The following is a 14,244-nucleotide window of genomic DNA, read 5'->3' on the forward strand; positions in this document are numbered from 1 at the left end:
GTCATTAAAGTGGGGGATGGCTAATAGTGAGGAATAGTATGACATCATTAAAATATCTATGGAATGGAAGTTAAGAGACCTAAAGTTTAGTTCTATCAGTTTTGCTAAGTAACTGTGTGGCCTTAGTGAGTCATTTCTCTTCTCTAGTCCACATCGTCTCTGAAGAAGGTGGACTCAATTCATGGTTTCAAATGTTCTTCAGACTCTCAGGAATCTCCTTGGGCTGGCTACTTGGGAAACAAGAAGGAAGTTGAAATGATAAAGGTTCTATAACCTCTCACCCTTCTTTCGTTTCAACAAAGAGAAACTTCACAGTTAGCTGTTTTAAGGATTAGGGTTCTGGCTAAGACTTCATTTATAAAAGGATTCCATTGCAATAAATAAATAAATAAACAAACAAAGCATTTAGCTTTAACATTGCAATGTATAGCTTCTCTATGTTCTGCAAGGGTCAGACAATATCTGAACTCTCTTCCAATTTGGACATTATGCTTTAAGAGGGACATTTACAAAATGGAGTGCAATTAAGGAAAGATGACTCAGGGTGGGAAAGGTATATATATTGAAAATAATTGAGTTGCTTATCTTGGAAAACTGAAGATGTAGAGAGTATGATAAACATACTCAAATAGTTGGGTGGTTATCCTATAGAAGAAGGAATTATCTTATTCTGTTTAGTTCTAAAAAATTTAACTGGAACTATTGGACAAAAAAATTTCAGAAGAGATTTTGATTTATAAGAAGCAACTTTTAAACATGTAGCTTTACAAAGTAATGAGATTACAATAAGAGTAGAAAATGAGGAATAAATTTTGCAAAATAAGAGAAAAAATTATTACTGTTTTCATACTGTATGATTGTCTACTCAGAAAATTAACTAAAAACTATTTGCTCCAGAACGAGAGTTCAGCAAGGTGGCCACAAACACGATCAATTTACAAAAATAATAGTTTTCTGGACTCCAGGAATAGTCATTTATAAACAGTTATAATAAAAGCATTCCACTCACAAAAGCAAGCAAAATTATAAGATACCTTGATATCAGAGGATGAGATGGTTGGATGGTATCACCTACTTAGCAACAGAACAACAACAAAGAATAAATTTCAGAAATGCATTGGACTTACTTGGGTTGAAAACTATAAAGTCTTTATTGAATAAAATAAGAGATTTTCATTTAAAAATGGGTTTTAAACATTTCAAATCTCCCTAAATATAGATATAAAATTCAAAGCAATGCAAATAAAAGTCTCAATAGAACACTTATGAAAATTGACAAACCAATTCTAAAGTTCATATAGAAGATAAAATGTACACGGATAGCAAATGATACTGGGGGGTAACTCCCAAGAAGTGGGGACTTATAATATCAGATGTCAAAATAGACTATACTATTTGAAATAGGGTAATATTAGGACAGGAACAGAGAAATTAGTATATAAATGAAACTTATAGATGAATTGATAGTTAAGATGAAATTTCTTGTCAATAAAGAAACAAGTAATTATTTCATAAATTTGATTGAGACCTTGCCTATCTATTTGAAACAAGGTAGACCCTTCCTCCCAGCTTACACCAAAAATACACAAAAAAGATGAACATAAAAGAAAAAAAAATGTTTGAAGAAAATATAGAAGAATACTTTTTACCATCTTTGGGTAAAGAAGGCCTTCTTCAGCAAGACCCAAAACACAGTAGCCATAAAATAGAAACAATAATAAATTTGATTTTGCCAAAATTAAAATATTTTAATTTCATTTTCTACAAAAAAATACATAAATAAATACGAAATTCTATTTATGCTTTTGGGTTGCTTCAATCACCCAGAAATGATAATGAGCTAACATATTATGTATGTTTTTTTTTAGACGATGAAAAGCAATGAGTTTCTTGCTTGGGAGATGTTCAAAGTTTAAAAGATAACTTACAATAAGAAGAGGTTTTATTTTGCATGGAAAATCAAAGTGGGTGATGAGTAAAGTCTTTGGCCCTAAAAAGTTTCATGCTTCTAAGAGGGGAAATTGTCAGTATCTTTAAAATAGCTAGACTTCAAACTCTTGCTTTTATTTCTATACCTTTTGAAGTTTGGTTTTATTAATTTCAGCTAAGCTCTTAAACTGTTATTATAAACCCAATCTTCAGGTCCACTGGGAACTATCTCCTTATAAAATGTGAAACATAAACCAATCCCAAATACCCAGCTAAGGAAATAAACAAGTTATTTTCCATCAAAGGTTCATTTGTAGCTTCTTGTTTCCTCTATAACTGATTTCAAATCATTTGTACCTTTTATTTACAGCAAAATTTACAGCTACAATACACAATGCTAATCCAGGGTTTACCCTTATCATATCTGACTTGTTTTTGTCCCTCGGTGAATGATGGCAAACATGAGCATGAAAATGAAATTAGTGATAACCAAGCCAACTGCTTTATCTACGTCTTGAGTTTAAGGGATTAGTAATGGTCTCCCTGGAAATCTCTGGGTTTTATGAAAAAGAGGTATTCCAGTCAGTAGCCAACCGTGGAGGTGCTGTGGTAAAAACATTCATGATTTCAGCTTGCTCTTCATTTCTGTATCAGGATCCTGGGACATATGGGAAAGGCTAGGGATTCAGTTAGAATCTTCTTTTTTCTGTCAATGGGACAGAAACATAAGAAAGGCCTTGCAAGAATTCACAGTAATAGATAAGAGGTCAAGAAAAGGATTGTGGGAAAAGAGCAGGATTTGAAGAGGTAAAATGGAATGGTTGAGAAGAGGTGGAGAAAGCATCACTACTTCATAAGAATTCTCTAGAATCAAAGTTTGAGTCAAAGTTTGTTCAAAATGCCATCTTTGTTCCATTTCCAGCATCTACATTACCTTTCATCCTTTTCTCCTTCTAAGTCAATTCTCTTTGAGAGACACTGAGTGATATTTTGGCAGATTTTAGGAGCAATCATGATACAAGAAATGTACTGGTATGTCCTTGCTTCAATTTTAATGTAAATATAGTTCCCTGGGGTATTCAGTCCCTACCTCCACTGGCCATCTCAGCTACACAACTTGCAGGCACAGTTTTACCCTTAGGCCCCAAGGAGCAAGATAGGCTTGTGCCTGCTAATGAGCATTTGTTGTGGAGAAGACAGTGGCGTTGAGATCACAGGAAAATAGTAAACTATCAAAGGTAGGCTTCGTTCAAGATCACTCACAACCTTCCTAAATGAAAGCACTATTGACAAGTTAGGGGATCACTGTGGCAAGTGCGTACGTGCTTAGTTACATCGGTTGTGTCCGATTCTCTGAGACCCCATGGACCACGGCCCTCCAGGCTCCTCTGTCCACGGGATTTTCCAGGCAAGAATACTGGAGTGGATTGCCATTTCCTTCTCCAGTGATAAAGTATGAAGTGAGTGAAGTGAAGTTGCTCGGTCATGTCCAACTCTTTGCAACCTCATGGACTGTAGCCTACTAGGCTCCTCCATCCATGGGATTTTCCAGGCAAGAGTACTGGAGTGGGTTGCCATTTCCTTCTCCAGACTGTGGCAAGGGACAACCTTATACAAAGGCAGACTCACAGGGTGAGATGTCTCCCTGGGATGAGAGTAGAGAGATGGTAAGATGCCCTACCTTTGAAAAATGCCTCTTCCCACGTATGTGTGCATGTTTAGTTCCTCAGTCATGTCTGACTTTTTGCGACTCCATTGATTGTAGCCCACCAGGCTCCTTTGTCCATGGGATTTTCCAGGCAAGAATACTGGACTGGGTAGCTATTCCCTTCTCCAGGGGGGTCTTCCTGACTCAGGGATCAAAGCCAGGTCTCCCACTTTGCAGGCAGATTCTTTACTATCTGGGCCACCAGGGAAGCCCCTGCCTCTTCATATACTCCTGCCTGAATACCTGGCTTTTCTTCATTTTAAAAACATCTGAATCACAACTTTTTGGCTTTTTAAGTCAAAAAATTATCTTTAGCACCTATGTGGTAGATGCCATGCCAAGTGCCGGGGGTACACTGATGAACAAAAACAGACATGGGTTTGGACACTCATGTTACTTACATGCTGGTAGGGCAAACATATTGATTAAATGGCCACCCAAACAAATGGAAAATTACAACTGTGGCAAGGCTACCAAGGTGAGCTACATGAAGCCTACACAAAGGAACATAATTTACACTGCTTGTCTACCTATCTACCTTCTTATCTGACTCCCCCATCCCCTGCCACTGACTTAGAAAAGAAGACCATCACCATAGTAGTTGATGGTAAGGAAGAACTTAACCTGCCTAAACTCAGACAAAGGTGCAGAAGTCCTTCCCCTTCCCCTAATACCTCTTTGGAACTGGTGAGAACATCTGCTCCATCACAGATACAAGCCAACTGGGAGACTGATAAGGCAGAAGATGTCATGTACATGTGAGACAGAAGGATGGCAGTCAAGCAACATGTTGGTAGTGGTGATTTGAAATGGTTTGTATTCACAGTCCCCTGGCAAAGATCAGGACCCCAGTGGACAGAGTAGGAGGGTGTATGGGATAGAGCAACCAAAAGAGCAAAGAGGACCACTCAAGAGCCAGTTTTGGCTGAGACTCTGGAACCCCCATTTGGTGATCTTGAAATTCACTAGGACTAATCATTCATCTTCTTCGCCACAAGGGCCATAGCTTACAAGCACTCTGGTTTCAAATAATACTCAAGAGTTTTGAAGATGCTGTACATCTAATTTTATTCCTTAGTCAGTATATATCAGATGTTATACTTTTCCTGCTTTTCCTTGCCACATTTCTTTCAGTTTATGCCTGAGGGTGGGCAGGAAACTCGTTGATACAACTACTTATTGGGAGTGGTCACAATCACCCCACCCCATCTTTGGTTTTCTCATGTGGGCTAGACAACAGATGTTCTTAATGAAGATTAACTGAAATTTAATGGTCCTAATTGCCATTTGCACGGGCAGCAGATAACATTCAGTTCACACGCTGCCTTTCATGCTCCTTTATGCTTCATCACATATCAGATTTGTATTTGACTGGAGCGAATCTGACTGGCAGTACCTGCTGGCTATTCAGTGTCAAGATGCTGGCGTAGCAAAGGCTCACAGTCCAGGGAAACACAGAACTGGGGTGAGAATGGGCTTTGCTAATTTGTTTCCTAATATAGCTATGCTCTTGAGTTCTCAGTAATGGCAAAAAGGGGTCATTTTGGTCTGGATCTGTGTTAGGGAGAAAGGACAGACAAGACACTCGGTAGACTGATTTCTGTGTTTTTGTGCAACTTGATCCTGCTCTCTTCTGTTTTTTAAAAATACTATTGGAAAGGTCTTATAAAAGTGAGCAAGGGATGTGAACATCACTGAGGAGAATATATGATAGATTCAACAAATACATGAGGAAGATGCTCCATCTCAGCAGTAACCAAGGAAATCCAAATTAAAACTAAAACAAAAGAATTACACTATTTCTCAACTATCTGATTGGCAAACATGAAAAACAAACTGTCGGGTTGGCCAAAAGTTTCATTCAGGTTTGAACCCAAAAAATATCAAGTGTTAGTGAGGTTTTCAGGAAATTAAATTTGTTGGCTCTCTGAAAGGCAACTGCTTGTAACTGATAAAATTTTAAATGTGTGTTTTTTCCATAACCCAGCAATTTTTATACCCTTTTGGAAACCCTGGCAAGCATGTTCAAGGAAGCATGTACAATGCAGCATTTGTCATAATAACCCCAGACTGGAAGCAAACTAAATGTTATTTAGTAGGGAAATGGATAAACTATAGAATACTATGAATCTGTAAAAACCAATGACACAGTAGATATATTTCCATAGTTACACACAATATATGTATAAAAGTATAGATAAAGCTCTGAAAAGTTGTAGCCACAAAACTGGTGATCTCTGGGAAGGGGTCTGAGGTGGAAGAAACCAGATTGGTCAAAGGCATCTTCACAGTTTTATCTTTAATACTGTAATATTTTACAAGCACAATGTGTCCAGATATTATTTATGTAATTAAAAATCAATTTAAAATTTAAAAGCAACATAGTTATGTTAAAGAATTTACAGACCAGAGAAAAGAAAAAAAAATATGCATTATCTTGCCACCTAAACACTCTCCTATGATAACTATGATGTGTATCCTTCCAGTATCTTTTTTTTTTTTTTCCAAGAGATATGGGAGGAGCTTGGACAACAGAGAAAAGATGGGTGTGAGGCATGAGAAATGAGGATGGAGCCTGATGAGACTGACCCTGATAGTTCAGACCTGAGTGTCAGGGCTTCAAAAATCCAGTTGCCTGCAAGTTTAGAACAGCACTTTCATTCATACTGGCAGTTTTGTCCCCGGAGAGGATGCACCATTCCTGGAAGTACTGAAATGCCAGGCCGATGCTTGGAGTGCATGGAGCAAGCTCCTATTCCAACTCCCTGCTCCAAAAATCCATTTAATATACTGTCCTCAGATAGAGGACATATCAGGTATTAAACTGATAAGAGCAGATACTACTCTTGATCTTATTCAAAAGACTGATAAGCGATCCAGTATCTTTTTAATATTTCATATAGTTGTGATCTATAATCTGTATCCTGTGCCTCTAATACAGTCATCTGAGTTGGATAATTTTCTGCTGTGCAGGGCTGTCTTGTGCATTGTAGGATGTCTAGCAGCATCCTCAACCACTATCCACTAAATGATAGCAGCACTCCCACAGTTGTGACAATCAAAAATATGTCTAGACATTATTAAATGGCCCCTAGCAAAATTGTCCCTGGGTTGAGAACCATTGATTGAATACATCATTAGCATAATGTCATGAAATGAATCTTCATAACCTATCCTATGCTTCCAAACTTAAATCCAGTGAGTTGTCTCTATTCTGTTCTCAGCTCCCTGGCCTGTAGATTTCAACCCTGGCCTTTAGAACTTGACCTTGCTCTCTGACTGCTCCTTTTCTAGGTAAGTTGACTTGGGACTCCTTAACCCAGAACTGTACTCTGACTTATCACCACTAAAGCAATTAGACAGTAAAAGCCAAGTCTCTTCCCCTGACATCTGTGGACTAATGTTCAGCTCATGGGACAGGGAACAGGGAGAGCAATCAGGAAACCCAATAAGACTGTAGAAAGTAATCAGTCCAGAGACACAGCTGTGGGTCAAAACCACTGGGCTAAGGGCCAAGGCTGAGAAGAGGAAGCCAACTAGATTTTACCCCAGAATCAGCTCTCAGAACAATCAGAAGCATGGTTCCCTGGCTAACAATGCTTGACCCTTCCTGTCTGTTTTATTTAGATATTTTCCAGGCCCCCAGGGCATAATCAATTCAGAGACCATGGAAGGGATGGCATCTGTGCTTATATTCCAAATCGATAAGGAGAGGTTGATGCCAGAAGTCAGGCTTACTCTATAAAGACACATTTACTAAGCACCACGTATCAAACATTGCTAGGCGTTGAGGATGCCAAAATGACTCTGAATTGCTTTTGTCTAAAATCTGTTTGCCATGTGATCGCCAGAGAAAAACATCTCTCAGGAATCAAAATGTAAATCTAGTGAGAGCTCCCTTCAGTTTGAGCCCTTAATTAGACCACGTATCACCAGTATTTCACTTTGCTTCTTACAAGGGCCTGGGGAGTGAAAATTGCATTATGAGGTTCTGTGGCTCCGAGACCCCAATTCAAAGAGAGGACTGAGTTCATTTCCAGAGCATAGGGAGGGTGGTATCAGATTTCATCCTGTTAGCTCACAACATGGAAATTGGAATTTCCTGCTCCCTACACTCCAAAAGTGCTCATGTGGCCCAGGTTTCTGCAGCTCTGAGTGAAGTTGGAGGAACCTCCTCTTGTGTCCCTGTCTGTCTGGCCCCTCTCTCCTGTGCCCCAAGGGAGTGCAGACAGGTTGAGCACTTTATTTCCTCAGGGGCTGGATCACTTCCCTGTCTGCCCATCTGGCCTTTTCCTGACAAGATGTTCCCTGACAATTTGAGATCTGCAGACACAAAGGAAACAGAGCCAAGTGAGACTGACCCTGGTGTGAAATCTGGAGAGATGATAAAATATCCTCGTAGCAGGAAAGGGAACGTGGCAGGATACGCCTTGTAAATAACCCACTGTCTTCTACAGAGTGAGATGAGTTCAATCAGGGGAGTTTCCACAATGCTTTCTTGAAATTTGGGGTTTTATTGTACCCAGGGTCAATCGCAGGCCAAATGCTGGACTGCCTCCTGTTGGAGTCCAATAGAGATAATTCCTTGCTGTGAAATACATATTTAGTAACTGTACTGAATGCTTATTTCCTTTATCTTCTTGTAGTCTTTCCTTTGTCCTAGGTTTCTCTTGCACTAATGGGGCCTAAGGGAGTCACAAATAACAATGTGCTGTGTAGTAGATTACTCAGTGGCTGCTGGCAGCAGGTTCACGATACTGGGTCCCAGGAATACCCCCTTCTCAATTTATATTTCCAAGTCCAAGAATTACTGGTCACAGTAATCAGGGGAAGCTTAGAGCAAAACTGAGAAAAAGACCAATTTGTTTTGTTAGCCCCCAAACTCCTACTTGTCATTCCTTTCCTAGGACAGCCATTCTTTTCCTGACTTGAACAAGCCATCCTGTCCTACTCCTAAGACCCTTTATTTATAGCAAGATGTAAACATAATCTTGCTAAATAGCTAAATACATTATTTTTCCTTCCAAGGCATTTCCAAGACATAAGTTGGAGGGTGAGAGAGCTCTTTATTACATTCAAAACCATACTATTGATACTTGCGTGTTCAACTCGCACGAGCTCAGCCGTAGGAATAGGGGATCTAGGTTCCACGCCCTGTCATTTCTGTTTTCTCAAACACATTTATTGAAGTCATTTATTGAAGTGACCCTGCCATTTATGCTTCATCTGTGACATGCCAAACTATTAAAATTACAGTGGGTTCATGGAAAGCCACATGTGGAGAGACAGGGGTTCTCCCTCTGTGGTTTTGGAACCTTTAGCCACCAGGCTATATTAGATAAGTGTGGTTTTAACTTTGCCTCTTCCAAAACCATAGTCTCCATTTCAATGAAAAAAATATCCATTTTTCTTAGGCCTCAGGTCTTGCAGCTCTCTGTGGAAAACAACAATGGTCCAAGTGGCCTGACTGAATTTAAAGACCTTCCAGAACCACAGGGTAGTGCCAAACCCTACGCTTTATTAATTATGCCATGATTATTTTATCTTAGGGGACCTGACTCTTTTTGTTCACTACATTTGAATATTTCCTGGCTCCTATCAGTCTAATGTTGGAACACGTTGATAATAGTTGGGGTTACTGGCAACTGGATTCAAGAGAGTAGATATGAATTTATGGAGAATTGAAAATTGAAGAATCCCGATTACTACCCTGTATTTCTTGTTTCCATGTTTCCATCCCTGTGGATGGAACCATCTTTTCTCTCTTACATGAGGTTCTCCAAGGTTCCCTTAAAAGTGAAATAAAGTAAAAATAAAAATTAAAAAAAAATAAAATAAAAAATAAAAAAATAAATAAGTGAAAAGTGAAAGTGAATTCACTCAGTTGTGTCCGACTCTTTGCGACTCCATGGACTGTAGCCTACCAGGCTCCTCCATTCGTCCATGGGATTTTCCAGGCAAGAGTACTGGAGTGGGTTGCCATTTCTTTCTCCAGGGGGATATTCCCAACCCAGGGATCAAACCCGGGTCTCCCACATTGGAGGCAGACCCTTTTGCTGACTGAGCCACCAGGGAAGTCCACTAAGGTTCCCCTGGTTATCTCTTAATCTGTATCTCCTAATGTAATTCATATATTTATGTATTTTTATAACATCTTTATTGAGAGATAATTCACATGCTATACAGTTACCCATCTAAAGTATACAATTCAGTGGGTTTAACATAGTCACAAAGCTGTGCAACCATGACCACAATCAACTTTAGGATACTTCCATCACTCCAAAAAGAAACCTTAGGGATTTCCCTGGTGGTTCAGTGGCTAAGACTCTACACTCCTAAATGCAGGGAGCCCAGGTTCAATCCCTAGTCAGGGAACTAGATCCTACATGCTGCAACTAAGAGTTTGCATGCCACAAAGATTGAAGATCATGCATGCCACAACTAAGACCCAGTGCAGCCAAAAAAATAAATGATAAAAATATTTAAAACCAAACAAAAGAAACCTTGTACCTATTAGCAGTCACTCTCAAAATCCCTCCAACTTCCCCAGCCCTAGGCAACCAATCTATTCTTTCTCTATACTAGTTCCATATATTTTAATAAGAACTTTTAGAAAACCTGTATTATCCAAGGGAATGACTCCCAAAGGGGTACTTTCTGGTGTGTGGCAGGTCCACAAAAGGAAGCATGTGGCACAGTGGTGGCCCTATGGTTGGCACATGTCAAATCGCACCCATTTCCAAGAGTCAAAGGTAGTGGGAAAAGGTACCCTGACAGCTCAAGCCAGCACAGCTGGAGGATCCCCCTCTTTGGCCCAGTTTCTTCTCGTAGGTCCTGGGTCTTCAATCCTTTACCACAAAGCTTCCTTTCTGACAAAGGAACAGGTAAAGTGCCCCCCCAAACGCCCACCACATACACACTCACCCTGCTCCAAAGATTTCTAACAAGAAACATTTTAAGTGATCCTGCTGCCATCCAAGGGGGAAGAAGTATATTTTGGGAAGATGCATCCAGTTTAATGATACCCATTCACATAAAAAGACGCCAAAGGGCATTCCTTTCTGACCCTAAAGAGGTTCATGACAATGTTCTGCCCCAGTAGATACTTTCCTCTGTTGTTCTAATAGCCAACGGTTTTTCAGAAGCGCAGAATCTCAGACCTCACCTCAGACTTCCTGAATCAAAAGCTGCACTTTCACAAGATTCCTATTTGACTCATAGGCACTTCTGAGAAGCACGGGTCTACAGCAGAGTTTTTCAGCCTTAGCACTACTAACATTTGAGACCAGATAATTATTTCTTGCAGGGGGTGGGGGAACTGTCCTATGCATTAGAGAGTTTATTAGTATCCCTATACCTACTGGATGCCAGTAGCACCCCTCCCACCACGTTGTGACAAACAAAACTATCTCCAGACATTGCCAAATATCCCATTGTTGGGTGGGGAGGGGGGAATAGATTACCTCAGATTGAAAACCACTGGTCTATAGCATGCTTTATTAATTTTCAGTCATTCAAGCATAACCTTCAGAATTTTTTCCATCTCCACATACACTTTTTTAAAAAACTGACTATTTTTTGTCCATACAAATTAGCCTCATCCTAAATAGTAATAGTGATGAAATAATAGGACAGATGTGCCATTTTTTCTAGTACATCTAAAGCCAAATATAGCTATTAGAATTTGAAATGCTTATCTAGGAAACCCATAAATATATCATGCATCATGGGTGGAGTGTCTACCAACTTTTAGAAACCCTGGCCCTGAGTATAGTTGTGGAGTAGGGCAGGTCCAAGGCATTGGACGAATTTGGGTTGCCAGGAATATTAACAGGGTACATAGTGCTTGGAAGTAGAGAGAAGCCATTAAAAGCAAATTTATTTCTCTACTCAACTTTGTTTCTGGCCAGGCCAAAGTAGTAGGTTTAGCTATTAGAACATTACACCTACCTAGATTATTTTAGAGACTCCAGGAGTAGCCATTTTCACTTGATCTAGCATATGGCTAATTTCATTTCCCTCCAAACTACTGGTGACTACACTGGTTCCCCAAATGATTCCACTATAGTCTGACACAAATTTCACACAATGCTTCTTTGGCCATATGTCAGTCTAATTAAAGAGTCTTTGCTTCTCCTGGCAGAACTGCCTTTCATATTCAGGGGAGATAATAATCCCATCTTTGAGTTACATCAATGATAAAATGACCTGGTTCACTGCTTCTCAGCTGAATCAGCAGCCTGTGACCCCTGGCACATTGATTGCAGAAGGAAATATTTTTATGTGACTTTAACGTATGGGTCATTTACAACATGAGTTCCTTCCCACATAAAAGCCATTATAGATCCATGAAACTTGAACAGGGGGAAGGGAGAGAGCGGGGAGGTGACATAAAGGGAAAGAAAGGGGAGGTGAGACACAGAGAGAAAGAGAGAGAGAGAGAAATTCTATGTAGGGTTGGCAGCAAATATATGCTCAGTGCACTTAGGAAACCCCACAGGCTGAAACTCTGGGATCCTGGGGTTTCTGCTCCTGCTCCTCTAGACGAGACCTAAATGATGCTTGTTGATAACACAATCTCCCACCAGCTCCTTAAAAATAAGAGGCGGCAAGGCAAGAGCTAAAATCCAAGCAACTTTGGGCTCACTTTTCTATGATCCCACAACCTGTGTTCAGCTCTAAGTGTCTGGTCTACCACTTAGCCAGAAGTTGAGTGTCTGCCTCTCCAGCAGCTGCAAAGTAGAGGCCTTGTTGTTGCTGTTCAGTTGCTCAGTTATGTCTGACTCTTTGCGACCCCATGTACTGTAGCTTGCCAGGCTCCTCTGTCCATCCCCAACTCCCAGAGCTTCTCAAACTCATGTCCATCAAGTCGATGATGCCATCCAACCATATCATTCTCTGTCGTCCTCTTCTCCTTCTGCCCTCAGTCTTTCCCAGCATCAAGATCTTTTACAATGAGTCAGCTCTCTGCATCAGGGCAGAACCTGGGGCTATGATCTAGTGGATGGGAGTGCATGGGAGAGGAAGGTGGCTTCTACCTATAATTTACCTGATGCTCTTCATTACAGTTCTTCCCAGTGCTGCTTTCAGTTAGAGGAAATGTTTGCAGTTAGGGGTAGAGGGTACAGAGTGGAGATATACAAGAGAGAAGGAGGGATGGGCTATCACTGACTGACGTTATCAGGACGCTTTCAGTTTTGAACCCAGGGACACTTATTGTGAGTTGGCTTTGAGAGTCCAGAGTACACTGTTTGTTTTAAAGGCCCTTGAGATTCACCTTGAAAGTTTTTTTTAAAAACCTACACTTGGGCTCCCTACTCCAGACTAACTTACTTCTGAAACTGAGGGGATCCTATTCATCAGCATTTTTAAAAAGCTGATTCTAATTTATTTTTCCAACATTTTATTATGAACATATTCAAATACATAATAGTATGTGTCTCCTAGATCCTATAATCAGCATTTGCTATATTATTTTAACATATACCTGTCCCTCTATCAACCCATCTTATTTCTGGATATGTTTCAAAATAGGCTGTAGACACTTCACCCTTAAATACTTCTGTAAGCATATAATTAATTAGAGTTCAATATTTGTTTCATTCAGTGAAATGTACAGATTGTAAATGTACCATTTGATGAGTTTTGACAAATGCATGTACCTTTTATCAAGATAAAAAAAAAAAACAACATGAATCTTCCCAGTGAACACTCACCCCCACACCTGAGGGGCCATCAGTGTTCTGTTCTGATTTTTTCCAGATGATTTCAATTTGTAGCTGAGGTGGAGAACCCCTTACGGAGAAACACAAATTCCAGCTCCCTAGCCCTTTGTAATTGCATCAATAGAGCTTATTAGCTAATAGCGCTGGAGTCAGCTAGCTTGAGGGCAAGTCTGGCTCAACCAATTGCTATTTGTGAGATTTCAGGCAAGTTAACCTGTATGAACCCCTGTTTCCTCACCTATAAAATAGGGATCATAATAGTAGCTATCACACCAGGTTGATTGGAAGACCTAAGTGAGATAACATAAATAAATTAGCAATAAAGTTAATGTTAATTAAGTTAACATGCTTACAATTGGCTAGGCACTGAGCTAATTGCATGGATTATCTCATCTAATCCTCCCTACTGTTAGGATCCCCATGATAGATAGGAAAAGAGGCTTATCATGGGGAAGTACCCTGCCCAGAATCACACAGCTAATACTTGGAAGAGCCGGAATATAATCCCAAAGTGCTTTGATTTCAAGGATCAGACTCCCACACCGTTAACTAGTACACTTCTGCCTCTATGCCTGACACACATAGTAAGAGCTCAAAAGTGCTGTATATTGTATTGCACATCGTATCATATAGATTTACCATTTATATTGTGTTCAGTTACAGAGTCCAAATGAAGGAATGGAAGCTTTGACCCAAGCACAGAAAAAGCTTAAATATCTCATCAGCCCAACGTTGCTGGTCCACACCTTGGCATGATCATCTGTATCTATTGTGTTCCTAATGATGTCCTTTTCATGGTGACTCCGAGAATCATCAGCAATAAGACCAGCCACTGTACTGAACAACACACAAAGGTCCTTGTGAAAACATCCCTCTGGAAGA

The 14,244-nt window shown here is 40.0% G+C and overlaps 1 protein-coding gene and 1 non-coding gene across 2 annotated transcripts in view; both read right to left on the reverse strand.

Moving 5' to 3' along the window:
• The window catches only part of DCX (doublecortin), a 115,288-nt gene that overhangs the window by 55,824 nt on the left and 45,220 nt on the right, over window positions 1–14,244 (reverse strand). The window lies entirely within an intron of this gene.
• Window positions 6,323–6,513, reverse strand: LOC138072056 (U2 spliceosomal RNA). Its single transcript, XR_011144211.1, has one exon. It is a non-coding gene; the product is annotated as a U2 spliceosomal RNA (small nuclear RNA).

The sequence above is a fragment of the Capricornis sumatraensis genome, chromosome X (genome assembly GCF_032405125.1).
Source record: "Capricornis sumatraensis isolate serow.1 chromosome X, serow.2, whole genome shotgun sequence".
In the NCBI taxonomy this organism is placed as follows: domain Eukaryota; kingdom Metazoa; phylum Chordata; class Mammalia; order Artiodactyla; family Bovidae; genus Capricornis; species Capricornis sumatraensis.